The sequence below is a fragment of the Vicugna pacos genome, chromosome 3 (genome assembly GCF_048564905.1).
Source record: "Vicugna pacos chromosome 3, VicPac4, whole genome shotgun sequence".
Taxonomy (NCBI): domain Eukaryota; kingdom Metazoa; phylum Chordata; class Mammalia; order Artiodactyla; family Camelidae; genus Vicugna; species Vicugna pacos.
The window spans coordinates 65378814-65399128 of record NC_132989.1 but is presented as its reverse complement, the minus strand read 5'-3'; the positions used below and the strand labels follow the sequence as shown (position 1 = coordinate 65399128).

The following is a 20315-nucleotide window of genomic DNA, read 5'->3' as shown; positions in this document are numbered from 1 at the left end:
CATTGGCTGCCGGACGTCTGCCTGATGGAGCGGGCCTTTCGTAGGAGACCGGAAGTGTAGTTGCAGACAGATAGGGTCCGGAAGTGGGGACTGCCTCTGTAAGTAATAGCAGTCAATGGTCCTGTGTTGTTCTTGTTGTTATTTTTTAGTTTTCTAGAACTCCACAGCGCGCAGATTTTTCTCGGCTTGGATTCCTTCTGTGTGTAAGCCCCTGGGCCTTCTGTTTGTGGACTCTTCTCGGGAACACCTGGGTTCCCTGACCTTACCCGCTAGACGCGCATCTCCTGGGCTCCCTTTCCAGTTTTTGCGTTAGCGCCTGAGGGATTCTTTGGAATGCAAAGCGCCCTTGGAATGCCCTGTAATGGTTCTGGGATTAGGAGGACTCTTGAATCCGGAGGGTTGTGTTGAGTAGGCTGTTTAGTCATTTCTCTAACCCTGGCATTCGCTCTCTCCCAGTTCCCAGCTTTTTGTAAATTGTCGATGGGTTCCACCTGGGGCTGAAACGTTCTAGGCCTGTTGGGGTCTGGAAAAAACTTTTGTGGTAACAAGTGGAAAGGAGCTGCCGTTTCCTGAGTTCTGTAGTTGATGAGGTACTCCAGAGAAGTGGTTGTACAGCAAGACAAATCACATGCCAACTTTTTTTCAATCAGTAGTATGATTATTTAGCTTCTTCTAATGATAATAATCAACCCTATTAGATAGGCACTATTAACCCTCATTTTTGTTTTCGAATATTCTAGATGGAGAAACAGATGCTTTACCGTGTTCAGTTTGCATAGTTATCGTGATTATTCTTAAATTGCAGGCGCGGTTTTTCCCTCTGTCTCAGGCGAATCAGAAAATTATGGCAACTCTTTGGCTCCAAGTGTATAGTTTTATTTATTTTCTCAGGCAGCAGATGATTCTTTTTAGAATGTTATTTTTAAAAAAAATTTGACTCAAAGTGGGATAGGAAAGAAGAGGGAAGGAAACTAACTTATTTAAGGTGTTGATCTATGTGCTGTTCTTGGCCAAACGATGAGACTGTTCCCTTTAGGGCAATGCAGTGATTAGAACGTTTGGATTTCTGCTGTCTGTGGTTACATTGTTTGCTACTGCACACCAAGTTTTTGTTTTTCTTTTTGTTTTTTAACCACAACTAACTTTACTTTTTCAATCTATTGAATTGTCAAGAGTTGGTCAAATACACAAATTTAGCACGTATTTACTGAGCTTTATTTATGGGATCATGAGAGTGCAGCAGAAGAACAAAGATGATCTGTTCCAGAAATTTAATGGGCATGGGAAAGGGGAATAAGACATGTATAAGAATGCACTGTACCCTTCTGCTAGCAAAAAACAAGCCATTTAATGCTCTCCCTTGTAGTTGCTTTATTTTGTACCTTGCAGGTCTTGCCATTCAAATTAAATAACCTTGGCTTGGTTATGGAAATTATGTTGTGCAACTCATCAAGCTTGGCTTCCAAAGTAGTAGTAGTGTATTTGTAGACATTTTGCTTTCATGTAAAGATCATCTTGGTCTTTATGAACTTTTGATAGTAATATGTTGTACTTGTGAAGAGCAGGAACTGAAGTTGTTAAAGATCCCAGTTGACTTACTATATTTGTGGATTTTAATTAATTTTAGGCCATGGGCTTTTAGATACCTCAGCTTCAAAATAGGAAAGAACACTGCCAGTTGTTTTTAAGTTACCCATAGAAGGGGGGAGGGTATAACTTAGTGGTAGAGTGTGTGCTTCGCATGCACAGGGTCCTGGGTTCAACCCCTGTGCCTCGATTAAAAAATAAATAAATAAATAAACAAACCTAATTCCCACCCCTCCCAATAAAAAAGTTATTAAGTTACCCATAGAGGAACACAAATGGCAATAATAAGGCTGAACATACATATTTGTATATCAATTATATTTTTCATGTAACTCAGCAAAGTCAATCTGACTTGCAGTGAGGTTTCTAGGGAGCGTAATTGAACCACATGGCCTTTAAACATGTAAGCTCCCTGCTCTTGGTTTTTGCTATCAGTGAGCTAATTTAAGTACTGTCTTACATCGCTATTTCAAAAGTCTCCTTTCTGGCAGCTCTGCTATGGATTCTCATTTTAAGCCATTTCGGTCACTTTCTTACTAAAAATGAAATGACTGTATCATTTCCTTGTTCAAAATTTATTGTCTCTCCTGCATCTAGAAGAGTATTTTCAACTTTGGTTTCATGGGTTCACTAGAGTGGTATATAAAAATAGTAAGTATGTATTTTTTCTGTGGGGAGAATGCACAGGCTTCCCCAGCATTGTGAGGATTAAATGAGTTAATACAAGTAAATCATCTAGTCAAGTATTTGTGAGTAAGCACTCAGTAAGAGTTGTCTGTTATGTACCTGGCTTGCTTTTTCACTAAATTAAAAACCCCTTTAAGGGAGGGATAATGATGTAGGACTGATTGACTTGCATATTAGGCACTCAATTAAAGATTTTTTAAATTAAAAGATTTTTAAAATTAAAGTGGTATTACTTTTATACCACCAGACCACTTTCTCCTCTCTTCTCTTTTTACTTGGTATCTAGTATTGTCACCGGACCAAAGTTGGGTTCATTTGCCCTTGCACAGTAAAGCCAATCTATTGATATCGGGATGTGGTAAAAGAAAGTGCAGTGTTTGTTGCAGGGTGCCAAGCAAGGAGTCCAGGTAGCTAGTGCTTAAAAGACCTGACAACTCCCTGAAGGCTTTAGGAAAGGTTTTTTAAAGGTTTTAAAGAAGAGTGAGGGGGGGGAGTTGCAGGGTGTATGATCAGCTCATGGACATTCTTTTGATTGGTAGGTGGTGAGGTAATCAGGAGTTAACATCATCAACCTTATGGTCTGGGGTCTACATGTTTGTGGGCAGCATGCAGTTAACTTTTTCCACCTGGTGGGGGTTTCGGTAACTGCAAAACCACTCAAAGAATATGGCTCAGAATAGTATCTATAGCCCTTGAGGAATAACTAAGATTTCTTGACTTTGTTTAATGGCTAAATGATTATTATTTTGTCCTATTGACTGTTGTCCTTTCTTTCTGCTTTTCTATAGACCAGAGGGAGGTGGCGGACATTGCATGCTGAGGGTTGGGGGAGAGAGTCTGTTCTGGGAGGGCCCCATAGGGTCCTACTCAGTAACAATATTGATAGTGCTGATTGTTCCCTTTCTATGATTTCTCTTTTTTCTCATTCAGTGATAGTCACATGTATTAAAAAAAAAAAGTGGTTTTACTTAAGTCTTTGTTTTCTTTGATCCTCATCTAGTCTCCGTAGTCTGAGATTGAAGTTATTTGTGATCTAGTGTTTGTCTTTGTCCTTTTTTGCCCACTCTTTTTTTTTTAATTCTCTTTCCTCATGGCTGTCAGATTAAGAGCCATAAAACTTGTTTGACCTGCATGCTATTTTTTTTTCACCTTAAGAAATGTTTCTCTTAACCTTTTTTCACTTCCTACCCCATTTATTTGCTTCTCTAAGCAAAAATCCTCTAAGGAGTTCTCTATGCTCCAAATTCCAAATCCCAATTTCTCTTTTACTGTTCTTTCTTGAGATAGCTACTGCTCCTACTCTCCCTTGAAATCCTCTTGTTAGTGTTAGCAGTGATCTTCAGGTGTTGATCATTCTCAGTGCTTATTGTGTTTCACCTATTAGCAACCCTTGACACGGTTAATCACTCCCATCTCCATGACATACTTTCTTCCCTTGACTTCCAGGACACCACACTCTCTTGGTTTTCTTTCTATCTCATTGGTTGTTCCTTCTCAATCTTCATTCTTTTCTTCCTGATATCTTACTGTTGAAAAGTTCCAGGGTTCCAGCTTTGGTTCTCTTCTTTTCCTCGTGTTTACATTTCCTTTAGATGATATCAACGTTTAATGGCTTTAAATACTATCTGTCTACCCAAAACTCCCATATTCTAGTCCCCCCCTCTTTCTGAACTCCAGACTCACCTATATAGTTGTCCATCTCTACATCATCACTTATTTATTTAGAAGTATCTCAGACTTAAATGTCACAAACTGAGCTCTTCCCCCCCCACACCTATCCCATTCCTTCTCATCTCAGTTGATGGCAACTCTATACAGCCAGTTTCTCAAAGTTAAATATTTAGAGTCATCTTCAATTCTTTCTCTTATATTTCACCAAATCTGTCAGCAAATCCAGTTGATTCTCTGTATAAAATATATCTAGAATTTGACCATTTCCTACTGTTTCTGCTGTTGGTAGACATATCATATCTTGCTTGGATGTCTGTTAATAGCTGCTGTCATTTCTTACTTGGGTTATAGTAATAGTGTTCTAGCTGGTCTCCCTGCTTTCTTCAATCCTTGCCTCTCTATGGGCTATTCTCATACGATAGCCAGAATGGTGCTTTTAAGATGTAAGTTAAAAACTTGAATTGTAATGTAAAAGTGTAAGATTCTAAATGCAATGTGTTATCCTAGATTGTATCCTGAAAGAGAAAAGATAATAGTGGGAAAACTGGCAAAATCCAAATAATTTGGAGTTCAGTTAATAGGAGTTCATTTTGATAGATGCACCATGGCAATGTAAGATATTAATATTAGAGGAAACTGAGTGAAGCATATATGGGAACTTTTTATTGTCTTTGCAACTTTTGTGTAAATTCAGAATTATTCAAAAATAAAAAGTTTATTAAAAGAGAATCTAAAATTACTTCATTGTTTAAAAACCTTTTATGACTTCTCATTTGACTTACAGTGAAAGCCAGTGTCCTTACATTGGCCTACAGGATTCTGCATGATCTGGTTTCCCATGACCTCTGTGACCTCATGTCTTTGTATTCTCTCCCCACTCTGTTCCAGTCATACTGCTTCCTTGTTTCTTAAACACACTAGGCACATTTCCACCTTAGGGCCTTTGCACTGGCTGTTTCAACTACTTACAAAGCTTTTTATCAGGCATCCACACAACTAGTACCTTCTCCTTTATGTAGTAGTTCAAGTGTCACTTTTTCAGTAAAGCCTATCTCAACCTCTTACTTAAAATTGCAGTTTTGCAACTGTCTGCCATCCCGCCCTTTCCCCTCCCCCCCAAAAAAACTGGCTTCTGCACTCCCAGTATCCTCCGCCCTATTTCATCTCCTTTTACTACAGCTCTTATCACCATACTATATGTTTTACATATTTATTATGTATATTTTAAAATTGTTCATCTATTAAAATGTAAATTCCTCAAAGGCAGGAATTTTTGTCTGTTTTGTTTCCTTATGCCAAGTTCTAAAACATTGTCTGAGGCATAGAAGTACACAGTATGTTATAGTTGAAATAATGAAGTCGATTGGATCTTTGAATTTGTGATCCTTGATTTTCAGTCAGTCTGAAACACTGAATTGTTTATTTACACATAGCATGCTGTTTCTTGCCTCTAAGGCATTGCTCATGCAGATACTTCTGCCTGGAATGTGTTTCCTTACCTTTTTCCTTCTACTCTTAAACCTTTTCCACCTTTTAATATTCATATCAGGCATAACGCAAGGAAGCCTCCCCTGAAATTTCAGGCTGGTCGATGTGCTCCTTCTCAGAGGAGCTCCCACCCTGCCTCTGTACTTCACAAGCTTGTATAATAATCCTCTCTGGGTGTTTTTGTCTCACTAGAGAACTAGGGATGTGTCTTAATTATCTTTGGGACCTCAAAGCCTGGTATATAGAATGTAGTAGTGAACATTTTAATGCATTAGTGGCCAGAGTTACTCTATAAAGCTGTGGAGTTTTGAGCTCAGTTGGGGTCTTCTGAGTATAAAATCAGTGCTGTACTTGCAATACTGTTTTTGAGGGAAAGGTGGCTGTCTTTAAAGTAATAGAAGGATAGATAGTTCTTTTTGTACAAGTAGGCGGTAGTTATAGCCCTGGGCCATTTGCTCCTTGTCCTTTGCGAAGCTGCCAGTGCTGATGAGAAAGTGTGTCGTGCAGTTTCCTAAGACACTGGCTGATCAGTGAACAAAAGGTTATTTAGTTAGCAAATTTTTAACATTGATGAAATTGGGCTCTTTTTGGAAGAAAAACAGTGTTGAGACTTTTGTTGCCCAAAAGGAAAAATCCATGTTAGAGTTCCAAACTGCTCATGAGGCATTCATGCTTTTGCTAGATGCCAGTATTTAGCTATCAACTAAACTTTTGTTTTTGTGCCATTGGGAAATCCCAGGGTATTTACAAGATTTTGCAAAGATTTTCTTTCAGCGGTATGAAAATTTGCTCTTAAGATTGAGTGGGTGATGATGAGTTTGTTAAAGTGATTTCTGATACTTACAAATATTAGGTAAACTAATTTTGCATCTAAAACACTTTAATTCTATATAATGAGTCAGACTTTCCAACTCCCTTTGATGGTAGGCATTCTGGATTCATACTGCTCCCTGAATACGATCATCATCGTAGCAGGCTGTAAACCAATCTTTTATAAATTTGTCTAGCTTTTAGGACTAACAAAAAAGGAAGTAATTTTTAATTCTGTAAGTTCTGAAAAGGTTTCAGCAGCTTTCAACCTTAGCAGTGGGATTGAAAATGATGATTAGTCTTGGGATTAAGCAATCACGACCGAGTATTACTTGGAGTACACTCCTGTGTTTGTGCCTTGTTTCTTTGAGCTTCTCTAACCCTGTAGAAGTGACCAAAATGTTGAAATAAGCAAGGAGTTCAATCTGGTCTTTCTGAGACAATGCTATTAGCTTACAGTAATTTTTTTCTGAACAGTTAATGAGAATTTTATGGAATACAGTAAGATCTTGCTCAATTGAAACAGAAACAAGTGGCTGCCAAGAAATAAGATGCAGCCATTGTTGAAGAGACTCATGAAAGTGTCCTGACAGTATAAATATTGACATGCTGAGATATGTCAATATTTACCATTGAATTTGGAAGTTGCCAAGTTCCTGTTTAAGAAATGTGACCCTAGCATTGAACACAGTATATCAATAAATAAGGGACATGTCCAAATGAACAGCTGCTCAGAGAAAAACTCAGAGAAAATAGGGTAACATCTGTCTAAACTTTGGGACACTTAAAAAGTTAAAAAGTTTATTGATGCCTCTTTGGAAATTTGTAGGTAGATGCTTGTACAATATGATATATTAATATAGTTCCATATGTGGGTTTAACTTAAGTGTTTTTTTAAAATGACAGCATGGTTGCAATTTGTAACTTCATAAATTAGTTGTGCTATGCTATTCATCTCTCAGTTGAATAAAAGAAATCTTAATATTGTGTTTAGGAACCAACCTCTTCATTTTAAGCATTATTCTTACAGAAATTTGCTCAAATCATGACTCAGATACTACTTTTGGGAACCGAAAGTTTGTGCTTTGAGAATTTAGCAATAGAGAAAACATGTTTCTAAACTTTAAATGTGATGAGGAAATATGTCCTGGTTATTATCTGGAAACTATGTCTCAGAAAATCTGTAGAGTAATGAGCCGGTAAAGTTGGTATGTTTGGTTGAATATCATGGATCACCACTGTTAATTCCCAAGTGAGTATCACTGCAATATAACACAGCATTCAAAATAGAGACATTTGAAGCCTTTACATCGAGTTATTGGAACCACACAAACAATCTTACATGTGTTTTGCAGACTTCTAAAAGTTTAAACTTAACATTCTTAGAATAATAATAGTCCAAACAGTCCTAGAAGAGCATAAACCATGGGTATTGGGTCTGGTCCTCTTATTGCTTCTCTTTTCTGATAGCAAAGATTGACAGCTGTTACACAGTAATCTAATTACGTTATCATATCGTAATGTTATGTTTATATTGTGAATGATGAATGCAAAGTACAATTGAAGTCTTATATTCTTGCAGAAACTACATTTGTTTCTATAAATAACTCGATAAACACGAAAAAACAAATTTGCCTAGAGGTTCATAAAAGGATTTTGACTTGTTGTTTTCAGTGTATTAAAGATAGAACAGAAACACACAATTTTAAAATTTAAATTGAATGGCTTAAAAAAATTGGCTCTTTATTTTAGAGAGAATTTGCCAATATTTTAAGGTAAGATGTTGAGTTTTAAGAAGAAAACATTAAAATTACTAATTCATGATTTTTAAAACTTGGGAAACATTTTTTGCCATGTAACCGAACTTGAACTTTTGTTTTGAAGAGACATACTTTTTTTTCTAGAATCATTAGGGCCTTATGCAGAATAGTTACCAGTTGTCTTCTTGAACCACCTGTTACTAGTTATTATGTAGTGATAAAGTCCCAGTGTTTTCGAAATGCCATGTGTTTTAGATTTGATAAAAATGTAAGCATATAAAGCTGAAAATGTAAAACTTCCTGTTTGGTGTTGAATATTATGAGTTTAATAGAGTGTTTCCCAAAGTGTGGTACTCATACCACTGATGGAATATACACATTTGCTTACTTACAACTGTTTTGCAGATGCTTTGAGATTATTGAGGTTAAAAGACTTAAATGATTTCCTGATGTTCACATAACCAATAAATGATAGTGAAGATTCTGTATGTATGATTCCAAAGCCTGACACATGATAGCTTAAGCGAAAAGGAATTTCTTCGCCTTATATCTAAAATAATCACGATCAGATCTAGATTCTGGTGCTGCTGGAATCAGATCTGAGCTGCTACCCACCCTGCAGTTCTACTTTCTGCTTGTTGGTTTTGTTCTGAACAGCTCTAGGCTTACAGCGTCAAATCCAGGAAAGGATTCTCTATATGCAAATTAAGGTCTTGAAATTGAACCTTACTAGACTCAGATGTCCCAATTTGAATTGTGTGCTCATCTTTGAATCATTTACTGGGTATTAGAATGTAATGTTGGTTGAGCCCAGATCTGTGAACTACTGGAGCTTAAGGCCAAAGTCAGGTTCCTCAAACCCTGTGGACTGAGATAGCAGAGGTAGGGGTCAGTAGAAGTTTTGTTGCTAGAAGCAGGAAGTCTGTATTGGGTAGCAAAAGTCAACAGATTGTCTCTAAATGTTGGGTGAGTGAACACTTTTAACCTCAGTTAGGGGGCGGGGGGAAGGACCGATCCACTGATGGCATTCTCTGACCAATGTTTAGTGATAGCGAACAATACAGAACTCTTTAATTGAGAATGGAGAAGGAAAAGTATAAGCTAAAGTCATTCAAATTGGTACAGATTAAATGAATTCAGCCATTTGAGATAAGGTTGCTTATTGATTATGTGCCAGGAACTATAATAGGTATTTGACTCATATTGGTTAGATTAAAAAATCTGAGATGTCATGAGTCTAATGATGTGCCATAGGATGGGAAACTGTGGAAAGTATCAGTACAATTATTGCTTCTGTTTTCTTTGCTGTGGATATTCTGTGCAGTCTTTGAATATACATATAAAGTGGTTCATGTATTACATATTTTGTTCTATTAATTTTTTCCACGTTTTGGCCTTATGAACAAATCATTAATGTGTAGCCAATAAATGTTGAAATAATTTCGGATTTTTTTATTATCAGCTTTTGAGTTGATTTATACAAAATATATTTTTTATCCTTAGTATCTTTGATTCATTGTTGTATGTAAAATTCATCAATGCATTATGCACCAGTGTCCCTGGTGTAATGTTTATCAGATAGGAGTATTTCCTAGAACCAATGAGTTCAATACTTCTTTGGATAGGCTCCTAAATTTTGAAATATTAAGTTATGTATTTAAGAGTAAATTTTTAATAGATGACTTTTTCTCTTTTTACAAAGATACCCTGTAACAAACTTATAACAAACACTTATCCTGATGATCAAAGAACAATTATTGAAAACTTTTCTTTTTATACATTTTATCATGGAAAATTTCAAATATATATAAAAGTAGAGAGGCTAATGGATTCCTATTACCTAGCACAACAGTTATCAACTTATGGCCCATCTCATTTCATTTATATCTTACTCATACTTCACTTTTCCTTTCTAAATTATTTTTAAACAAATTCCAGACATAGTATAATTTCATCTGTAAATATTCTAACATGTATCTTTAAAAAGTAAGGACACTTTTAGAAAACATAACCACAATTCTATTAACATACCTTAAAAAATTAACAGTAATTCCCTACTATTATCAGGTACCTAATCTGTCTTTTAACTTTCTCCAGTTACTACTTGATAAATTTTAGTAGTTTGTTGGTTGAGCCAAGATTTAAATAAGGTCTTTATTTTTCAGTTGCTTATGGCTTTTAAGTCTCTTTTAACTTAAATATGCCAACCTTCCCATCCCTTTTGTATTGAAGTTTATTTGTTGGAAAAACTGGGTAGGTTGCCCTATGAAGTGTCCCACAGTCTGGATTTTGCTGATTGCATCCCTTTAGTTCCATTTAACATGTTCCTTCGTCCTTTATGTTTCCTATAATTGGAGGTTTGATCAGATTCATGTTGGATTTTTTTATTTTTTAGCATGAATATATCATACATAATGCTATGTAGAGGATTTATGGCTTTTGCCAAAGAAACCAATGGATAATGAGTTATTTTTTGTATTGGTTAAGCCAATGGATTATGAGTTCTTTCCTGTTTCTCTCTCAAAATACAAGAAGTTTGGCTTTAAGACAGAATTTGTATTAGGAAATAAAAGAAGTCAGAATGTGGAGGAAAGAAAGAGGAATATTTATATATACAGACATGTTTGCTGGCCATAAATTTATACTCTAGTAACTCTTCTTTAATTTTAAAACAAGTGATGTTAGGAGTTTCTGTAGATATCTTGAGCCATATAAAGACTCAAAGAATGTTTTTCTTTAGAATTTCATGAGTTCTCAGTAGAAGAAGGATTAGACTCTATACTTTGAAAATTCTATTTGTTATTAGAATAATCTAAAATTGAGTATTTGTGGAGATGGTATACTAATGTTGTATAAAGAACTTTGCCTCTACTATTTGAAGTCTGTACATGGGAAATTCTGGGTTATACATGAGCTCATGATTTAGATTTGTGTTAATACATTGTGATAAGTTGTTCATAGGTTAAGGAAAGGCAATTCAATAGCAGCAGAAGCAGAGAACATTTAAAGATAAGAGGTGGCTATAATTCTGGTACCTTGATAATTATAAATGGAGAAAATTCAGAAAGACTGAGAGCCAAGAAGTTTAATTTAAGGTTAAACATGAGACTCATAAAGAGGCTGTCTAGGGATGAGACTTTTTAGGCAGTATGTTGGATAGACCTAATTTTGAATATGCTTCTATCTTTACTGCACTTTGCTCAATTTCAGTTTTCTTGTTTTTAGAATGGGTGATTCTGAAGATTAAAGTAATGTATATAAAGTTCCCAGCACAGTTCATGACATATGCTCAGTACATTTTTGTTTTACTCCCTCACTGATAGCCACATAGCTTGAGGTTTTAGGAGAAATTAATGATTTAATAAGGCTCTTTCTGTATCACACATTGTAATTAGCCAAATATGTACCTTAATTTTTCTGTCTTTATCTAGTTGTTCGTATTCTCAAATTATTACCACCATCTCTTTCATTTTGTCCTGAGGCTAACAACCTCCTTAGATACTAAACCAAATAAACCTGAACCAAATGTTTTCATCTAACTATCTAACCATGATCTTCATGTCCTAGAATGTTCTAACCTGACTGAATCTTACTGTCCATCAGTTAGATAGATATCTGTATTATAGATAATTCCCAAATGAGGTTTAACCAAAAATGAGGCATTTCCAAACAACAGCAGTTCTATAAAATTGAGCATAGTTTACATTTGTCTTTGTTTTCTGAGCAAGATATCGTGTTAAAATTCACAAAATATTTCAAATGACTTTGTGTTTTGAAAATTTGATAATTTATTTTAGTGCCCATCTTTAGTTTGGAGCTAACTCCTCTAATATATAACATTCATTTTACAATGAAAAGCATTCACATCAGGGGGCATCCTTCTGGATATTTTATGTTTCCTGTCTTTCATTGGACATTCTTATACCTTGGTTAAAGATGAATATTCACATAGGCCAAACTGAATTAACTAATATGCATTTCACTTGTTAATGAGTGGTAATTTTTAAGGCATTGGGATTACATTGTTGTTTTTAGTGACTCTACTAGTTTATTGTTGGCATTTCATTTTATGAACTTTGTATTCCTCTTAATATCTCTTATTTCTGTTTATTTTGGTCATGTAATTTTTTTTACACTAGAAAATGCAGAAACTTCATGTATCATCTACCATGTATTTAACATATCTCTTTCTTATTTTTCTATTAGTACATTAACTCCTATCTAGCAAAATTATACTACCTTGTATTTTAGTTATAATTTTGTAGAACTCTATTTTGTCATGTTCTCTTAACTGGATCAGAAGCTTCTGAGGGAAGGTATCATTACTTTTTTGTTTGTTTTAATTTGCTGGAGTTATTATTGAGCACAAAGTTTGTACACAATGCTTCCTCAGTGAATGTTTGACTGGTTATGGAGTGGACTTTTAATAACTGGTTTCCCTCAAATTTATGTCAGTTCATTATTGCAACTTAGTGGAAAATTTTGGTTTTGTTCTGTGCACTGGGTGACTCGGAGAATAACTTTGGATGGCTATTCAGATCAGATTTTTAAATTCTGCATTACAAAATTAAACTTCTTTTCCACAAGGTAACTTTGTTACTAAATATTTCATTAATTCTTTGGGGAAAGTGTTTAACTTAAAAATAACTACTTACTTGATTTTTCTAAAACATGTGATATTTTTAACTTCCTCCTAATGAGAAAATCATCATTGATAATTCTGTAGTCTGAATATTGTTGATGACTTCATTATGTTTTGTAGGCGTGGACATCTCTGATTCAGTGCTATTTCAGAATCTTTTGAAGAAATCTAACTTTTCAGGATTTCAAGATTGATGTTATGTTATAGTCATAAAAGGGTGATGGATTGATTAATCTGTCTGATTATTATGATAATGTAAAGAGGCTCTTTCTTAGCCATGTGGCCTTATTTTTTTTGCTGCCTGCTACACATAGTGGCTGCCAGACACTGCCATTCCACACTGTAGAGCACAGCCTCCAATACTCTGATACCCTAGTAACAAATGACTTCTAATCTAGGTTAACTTCATTGCTTGCTTTATTCAAATGTTGTAGAGATCAAAACATGGGAAGTCAGTAGAGTGATTCTAGAATTCTGAAGCCATCAAAGTTAATTTCAAAGAATCAGTAGCTCTTTAGTCTAAACTCACTGTTGAGTGACTCAGTGGACATAATTCAGCTCGGGGCCTCTTCCATTAGGAGGAAGATGGGGCCGGATCTCTTGGAACATGATGATCCTCATATCCTCCCTATGTTAGGCCTTCTTTCTTTTTTCTCCAGTTGGGGGATAAGATGGTTGATATCTGGGATCCTTGAAGGCTGATCACAGCTGCTTTCAGTGCTCCCAGACCTTGAAAGGATGGATAGATACTCATATGTAGACTAGAAGGGAAGAGCATAAACAAAAGGGCAGTCGGCAATGGTGGATTCAGAATTCCTACTCACCGTTTAGGTCATAGATCCCGTTTCCTCCAGAAAACTTCTCATGACTCTTGGAGTCTGAGTGTGTCTCATCTGGGTTCCCTTGTTGGGAGTGGGAGAGGTTTCCTCTTACTACCTCTTTATGGCTCTTATCACAATGTTTTGTAACATGTTTATTTGACTCTCTCTTCCTGAGAGTAGAAATGTTCTGAGGTCAGGGAATATGTCTATTTCATTCACAGGTCTATTTCTAACACTTAGCATAGTACCTGGCGTCTGGCAGGATCTAAATAAATATTTATGCTTGACATGCCATATTTCAAAAGTCACTGTATTTGTGAGAGGCCAATCTGGGCCTCTTTGTCCCAGTGACAGAAAAGGTCAGATTTGTCAGGTAAAGATTCCCTATTCCAAGGGCTTGGGGATAAAACAATTGGTTTCAGATTGTGGAGGTTATACACCAATAGCCTTAACAGCTGGGCTAAGGCTGTTTTGTTTGGCATATTGGATGTTTTCCAACACTAAAAACCAGTTTCCAATTTTCCAATACCAACTAGGTGTCCAACAATTCAATTCAGTTCTATCACTGTCTGGTGTTATAGTCAGTTTCCACAAGTTAAGGGGCTCAGTCCCACAAGATTGTCCTCACTTCAGATGCCAGTTGCAAGCCCTGGGTCAGCCATACTTCTGACCTGCTATAAATTGGGAGTCCCCATGACAATCTCAGGTTTGATAATTTGCTAGAATGGCTTCCAGAACTCAGGAAAATGCTTTATTTACCATTTTAGTACAAAGAATACAACTGAGGAGCAACCAAATGGAAGAGATGCATAGGGCAAGTATGGCAGGTCAGTGTGCAGAGCTCAGTGCCCTGACTGGGCATGCCGCTCTCCCAGTACATTGATGTGTTCATCAACCCAAAAGACTTCTTCCTCCACCCCTGCACTCCCAGCTTCTTTGTTTCAAAGTCTTTATAGAGCTCAGTCTTTAACTCCACATTCCTCTCTGGAGTTGGAGTTGGGGTGAGGCTGAAAGTGTCAGCCTTTTAATCTTTTGGCCTTTCTGGTGACCAGCCACATCCTGAGGCTATCTAGCGACCCCCACCCTAAGGATAAACTCATTAGCATAAACACTGGTATGACTGAAAGGGGGTCCTCGAGAACAATAAAAGATATTCCTGTCACTCAGGAAACTCCAAGGGTTTGGGCGCTCTCTTGGGGACAAGGAACAAATATATTTCTTATTATACCATGTACACACCCAGAGGTTTTAAAATATATGAGCCACCTTTGAAAGTCAGGTGGCTCCAGTGTAAAACTAGAGACATGTAGGCTTTTTGAATATTCAAAATGGCAGAGCACCCAGGACCAATACTTACCCACACTAACAGTCTGCACTGAGTAGTGGCTGCCGCCTTTGTACAGTCCCTGGGAATTTCTTGTCTGCCTCAGTCCCCGCTAGTCATGCAGTGAGTGTGCTGGGCTTGCCCCTGACCTATGCAGCCCCTGGAGGCATTAAAGCATCTGTCCTCGCTGAAAAGAACAAGGCCTGGTTTACATTTTAGGACGTACAGTGTTTCAGTTCAATTTGAGAATGCTTTAGCAAGGGTTGACTCAGAATTGAATTTTTTATCTTGGAACCTTCTCCCACTGGAGTTGTCCACAGTATGTTCAGGGATGTGGTTGCAAATGACTTAGACTCATCAGTGAGAGCATGGGCAATAAGCATGAAATTATTCATCCAGGTAGGTATGTAAGTCCTCATGTGCTGTTTATAACTTACTATTATTTGGACCATGTGAAATTGACATTATTTTATAGGTTAAAAATTGTTAAATATTGGCAATTTCATATAGTTCCTGAATAGTTTTGTATAGCCATACAAAATTAGGTAGGGTCATCAGTTGAGGGTATGTTGTAGTTTTTTTTTCAGGGTTAATTCTCATTTGTACCCCGGTCTTATCATTCATCGCCTTGTTTGCCGTTAGAAAAATAGGCAGATAAAGGGGTATAGTTGTAAGTTAATGGTGGGTTTGTGAGTAGAGGAAAAGTACAGTACAAATCTTGTTTCTTTTTCATACAAGTGCTTTTAGTTATATTTCACTTTTGAGCAGCACATTTTCAAGTAGGAAACACTATATGTAAGCTTAACTGGTGATGTTTTTATAGGAGCTTCTTTACTCTGAAATTAAATAACTTTGAGGTGTAAGAAATCATAATTACTAAATTCTTAATGAAAAAAGACTGTTGCTTAGCTAATGCTGTATTTCAGGTACTATCTTGTCCCTTCATTTCTGTTACGTGTCACCTTCACATGAAACTCTGTTTAGGGCTGAAGTGTTCTTGTGAAAGTTTAGAGTTTCCAAAGTGATAAACAGACTTATTCTTTCTGCCATGGTTATTTGTAATCAAGAATGTCCCTTTGATGAATATGGACAAAGTCAAAGTCTTGGAACTTTGGGTCCAATTTTATGGCATTTTGGATCTAGGTGTTAGATTTTATGTGGGAAATTTATTCAGAATGTTTTATTATTTTTGAATACTCACTTATTGGGTAAGAAAAGAAAGGAGAGGAAGTGGAATTTAAACGAATCACTGAAACTAGTGATTATTAATGGTGTTTGTAAAAGATAAGCAGAGGAAATGAGCAGTAATACGATATTTGGAATGCCAGCAGCTGGCATTCCATACTCATAAAAGATAATTGAAGATCGACTATGACCATGGCAAAGATGCCTTAGTTTTTACACTTACTTTATAGTTCTAATGCTTTTCGCCTGAAGCGTCAAATTGTTAATGTCTTCCTTGAACATCAGCTGTATATTACAAATTTTTCAACAAGATTATGCCAACAGTATTACATTTTACTCTTACTTAGGGTAACCACCCATCCTAGTTTGTCTGGGGTAGTTGAGAGCTTTCCTAGGGCATGGGACTTCCATTGTTAAAACTGGGAAAATTTCAGGCAAGCCTTTACTGATGGTCACCTTACTTTCATTTCAAAATTAACAGAATGGAAACAATCCTGACATAATTAGAAAGGTATTTAATAATCTTGTAAATTCTCTACCCTTAAAGTTTATAAAATTCTAACTTAAAAACATAATTCCAGGAAAACATTTCTTCTATAGGAGGTTATTTTGATTTTAATTGCTTTGGAAATTTAAAGGTAAATTGATTTTGTGGTCGTTTTTCAAAGACTTTAATTTACCCTTTGGTCAGGTAGATAACAGCAACCAGCAAGTCAACATGCTATTAATAATGAAAATACTGGAATAAGTTATTAATTAAAAAATACTCAGTGTGAGAATTCTAAGATAAATACGAATAAGCAATGCTTTAAAAAATACTAAAAAAAAATAGTCCTTTTCTTTATACTCAAATTTCTGAAATTGTTATGTAATGTTTTAACAAAAGTAAATAGCCCAGTGGCTGTGACATAAATATGTCTTTCCTTTTTTTCTAGCAATTATATATGGTCCTATCCTTTAATTTTTGTAATGTGATAGTACTTTAAAAAATTTATCACTATGCTTTTGGTTTACAATTTATATATTTTTTCTTTTCCTCATTAAAAAATAAGATAAAAAATAATGTGATCAGGAATCTAATTACAGACTATTAACAACATGTGCTGTGTGCTAATCTTTATTCGGAACTCACTTTAGGTGTCAGCCTACTTTCTTCAACAAGGGGGCACTTAAGTTAATTGCTTCATTAGAAACATGCATTTAGCCCTTTCTGATCTGTTAAGTACAACTCCTTGGCATTGCTGCTGAAGTTTGAACACCTGCAGCCCAAGCAGCTTGAAAGGAAGCCATAACTTACTATAAAGGAAAATAAAAGAAGCTCAAGTTCAAAATTGTGTTATCAATGATACAGTGTTGTCACTAACTTGAGCTGACCTAAGAGAGTTGGCTTCTGCGCTCCTTCTTATCAGCATCCAAAAGGGCATACAAAATTCTTTGTAAACTAATTTAAAAAGCGTCTTGTTTATTCAGAAGCAACTGTGAATGGCATTTGTTCAGAGTCTAGATCACATCAATTGCATACCAGCCAACAACTTACTTCTCTTCTAAGAGAGAAGCCAAGTATCAAAGACACAAAGTACTAAAGATAAGCTTCTCAATTCTCAACTGTTCTGAGCTCTCAATAAAGCTACTGATGTACAAATTGGGGTGGGACCCAACTGTTTCCACCTGCAGGCTTGTCTTAGATCCTTGGTTTTGGCTGGGAGAGGTGCTGATACTAGTCCGACCTTTAGTGCCCTTAAAAAACAAAACACAGGCTTTCTTATGGCCCTAATCAATCAGTCCTTCTGAAGATGATTCCACCCCCTTTCTTCAAGTAAAGTCTTGGGGCAGAAAACCCATGACTGACTATTCCCATTTACAGTGCTGGTGAAAGCAAAGAGATCCTTGATTCGCTCTTACTGCATCTTAAAAGAAATTCCAAGTCATCCTTTTTCTGTTTCTATGGTTGAGCGTTAGGTATTTTGTATTTGTATTTAATGAGACTGACCTCACTAAGTAAAAGAATGAAGTGCATTCAAAATTGGTTCAAATAGTACACTATCAGGAAATTGACTCAGTTGATATAAAGAAAACATTTATTAGGCTATTGAGGCATAAAATACTTAAAGGATACTGAGTTGTCACGTTTGGGCTATTAATATGTTAAGTACTTAAATATGGCCCATAGGTAGCACCCAAAATTTCAAATCTGAGTTAATGAAAATAATAGAATCTTTAAAATACTTAGATTTTGTGATGAGTACCTAGAGTTAGTCAGAAAATTGGAAAATGTTTGAAACATGAATAATTCAAAGATGTTAAAACTAATCAATCCCTAAATGTCTTTTTAACATTGAGATTAAAATCTTTTATATTATTGTGAAAGTATGATTTACTTATGGGCATCTGCCATATTGAATTTTAAGTTAACTTGCTTCTGTAATTAGAAATTGGTCATTTGTTTCAAACATGCTAAGAAATAGTAGTGAAACCAATTGCTATTTTAGAGTAATAATCAGTTATATTAATGCTAACAATAGTCATGGTTCTGAGGCATATTTAAGAAGAAATAATCTCTATAAGTGTGTATGTATCTCAGTGTGTGTGTGTGTGTATAAATTGTAAAGAGGCAAAAAAACCGCCTTCAACAGTAGTTTCTATTTCCCTACTCCCACCCAGAATTGTGGGTTTGGGGCCCACTGGAATTATGTAAGCCTCTAAGTATGTGTCTTTTTCAATGATTGGCATAGAAAAACAGTTGCACACACTTTCCAGTAATTTTCAAATTTAAGAATTACAGAAAATGTGGGTAATTTATTACATGTTAAGTGTATTCACTAACTGATCTAAAAGAAAATATTTACAGGTGGATAAAACATTTCAGAATTAAGTACATTTAGGCAAAGAAGACCTCAATGTAGGAAAAAAATTTGACTAAATGAAATATTTAAAAATAACTCTACTTTTTTCAGTGATTATGATGTAGTCCAACCTACAGATTTGTATATTTAAAAAATGTAACGTGCTTAATTGATGTGGCTACAGGTGTGCTTGTTTTATAACTGTCTTTTTTTTTTTATTGGGAAGAATAACTTCCTGAGTAATCTTTAGGTAGCTGTTAGAATTATTGCTGATTTATCAGTTTAGAGGTATTTTACACTCTTAATTTTAGATATCATTTTCTTTCATTTTGGACTTTTGTCTGGTTCCTTGTAGTTTTTACTATAAGATAGTACAACTCTAGCATTCTGTAATTAAGCATACCTCTCACCCCCAGAAGATAGAGAAGTTAGCTTTGTTTTGTAAAGAGCTGACAGAGTGAGTTGTTTTTATTTTCACATTCACTTGTTAATTGAGAAAAATAGGATGCTTTATATGTGAGAACATAATACTTTTAAATTGAGGAAGCAAATTAAAAGTTGATTCAAAATTTGCTCCTATTGAAACTTATTAATCAGTTGTCAATGAATAACTTACCTTTGGAATGTCATAGTATATTATTTGTATTTGTCATAAAAATTTGAGGTAATTTTGTACCCTCCTCCCCAAATAAAAGATTAAAGAATATTCTTTTAACTTTTTCAGAATCATCTAGTAAGAGATTCATACTATGTGATTAAAGAATAATTCTCTCTAGTTTTTCATATTTGAAGTTTGTGCTTTGTTGCTAATTTTGACTTTTTATAATGTTTTTTCTTTGCGTATTTGTAATTTTTAGGGTACTTTTTTAGTTTTGTTCGTTAGCTTCTATAGCTTAGGCATCTCTTAATGAAGTGCACATGGCCATAGGATATTCCAGTATTAGAAAAAAAAATATGGTTGTTTGCTTTAAACTAAAGAATATGTGTCATACTGCAGTCCGGTAAGTTTGAGGATAATCTGAACAAGATTCTAGAGTGAATTACCAGAAGAATAGTTTTTGAATTAAAAGAAAAAGAATCCATAATCATTAGAAATGAAAGTGGGGTCACTAAGAAAAAATCTAAATTTTTTTTTTTAAATAATATTGCTAAACTGGCAGAGTAGGCAGGTTTTGCAAAGGACTTTACTGATATCTTTGTGATTTAACTGGAGATATCAGCAGTACACTCGCCTAGTAGTAGTGACTGACGTCTAAGAGAGGCTTGTTTCCAATGGCAAGCCACAGAAGTCTATGCTTGAGCTTGTCCTGCTCAGTATTTTACGTAAGTGATTTTAAAACTTAGAAGAAAAGTTTATCAAATTTTTAAATGGTTGGGTCTCTGAGATATTATGAATATGTTGAACCACAGTAACAGAATCACTATTCAGTATAACCTTGATAAGCCAAGTAGAAAATATAAAATCACATTCCTACAAAAAGTCAAACAAATAAAAAT

At 35.4% G+C, this 20315-nt stretch overlaps 1 protein-coding gene across 5 annotated transcripts in view; it reads left to right on the top strand.

The window, feature by feature from the left end:
• Window positions 1–8: 8 nt before the first annotated feature.
• The window catches only part of XRCC4 (X-ray repair cross complementing 4), a 314282-nt gene continuing 293975 nt past the window's right edge, over window positions 9–20315 (top strand). For 4 of the 5 annotated variants that reach the window (XM_072958433.1, XM_072958434.1, XM_006197628.4 and 1 more), the window contains exon 1: window positions 9–98. The gene's annotated coding sequence lies outside the window, so the exon portion shown is untranslated. Of the gene's footprint in view, window positions 204–20315 lie in introns of all 5 variants that reach the window. The other variant, XM_031674309.2, reaches the window with a different exon arrangement.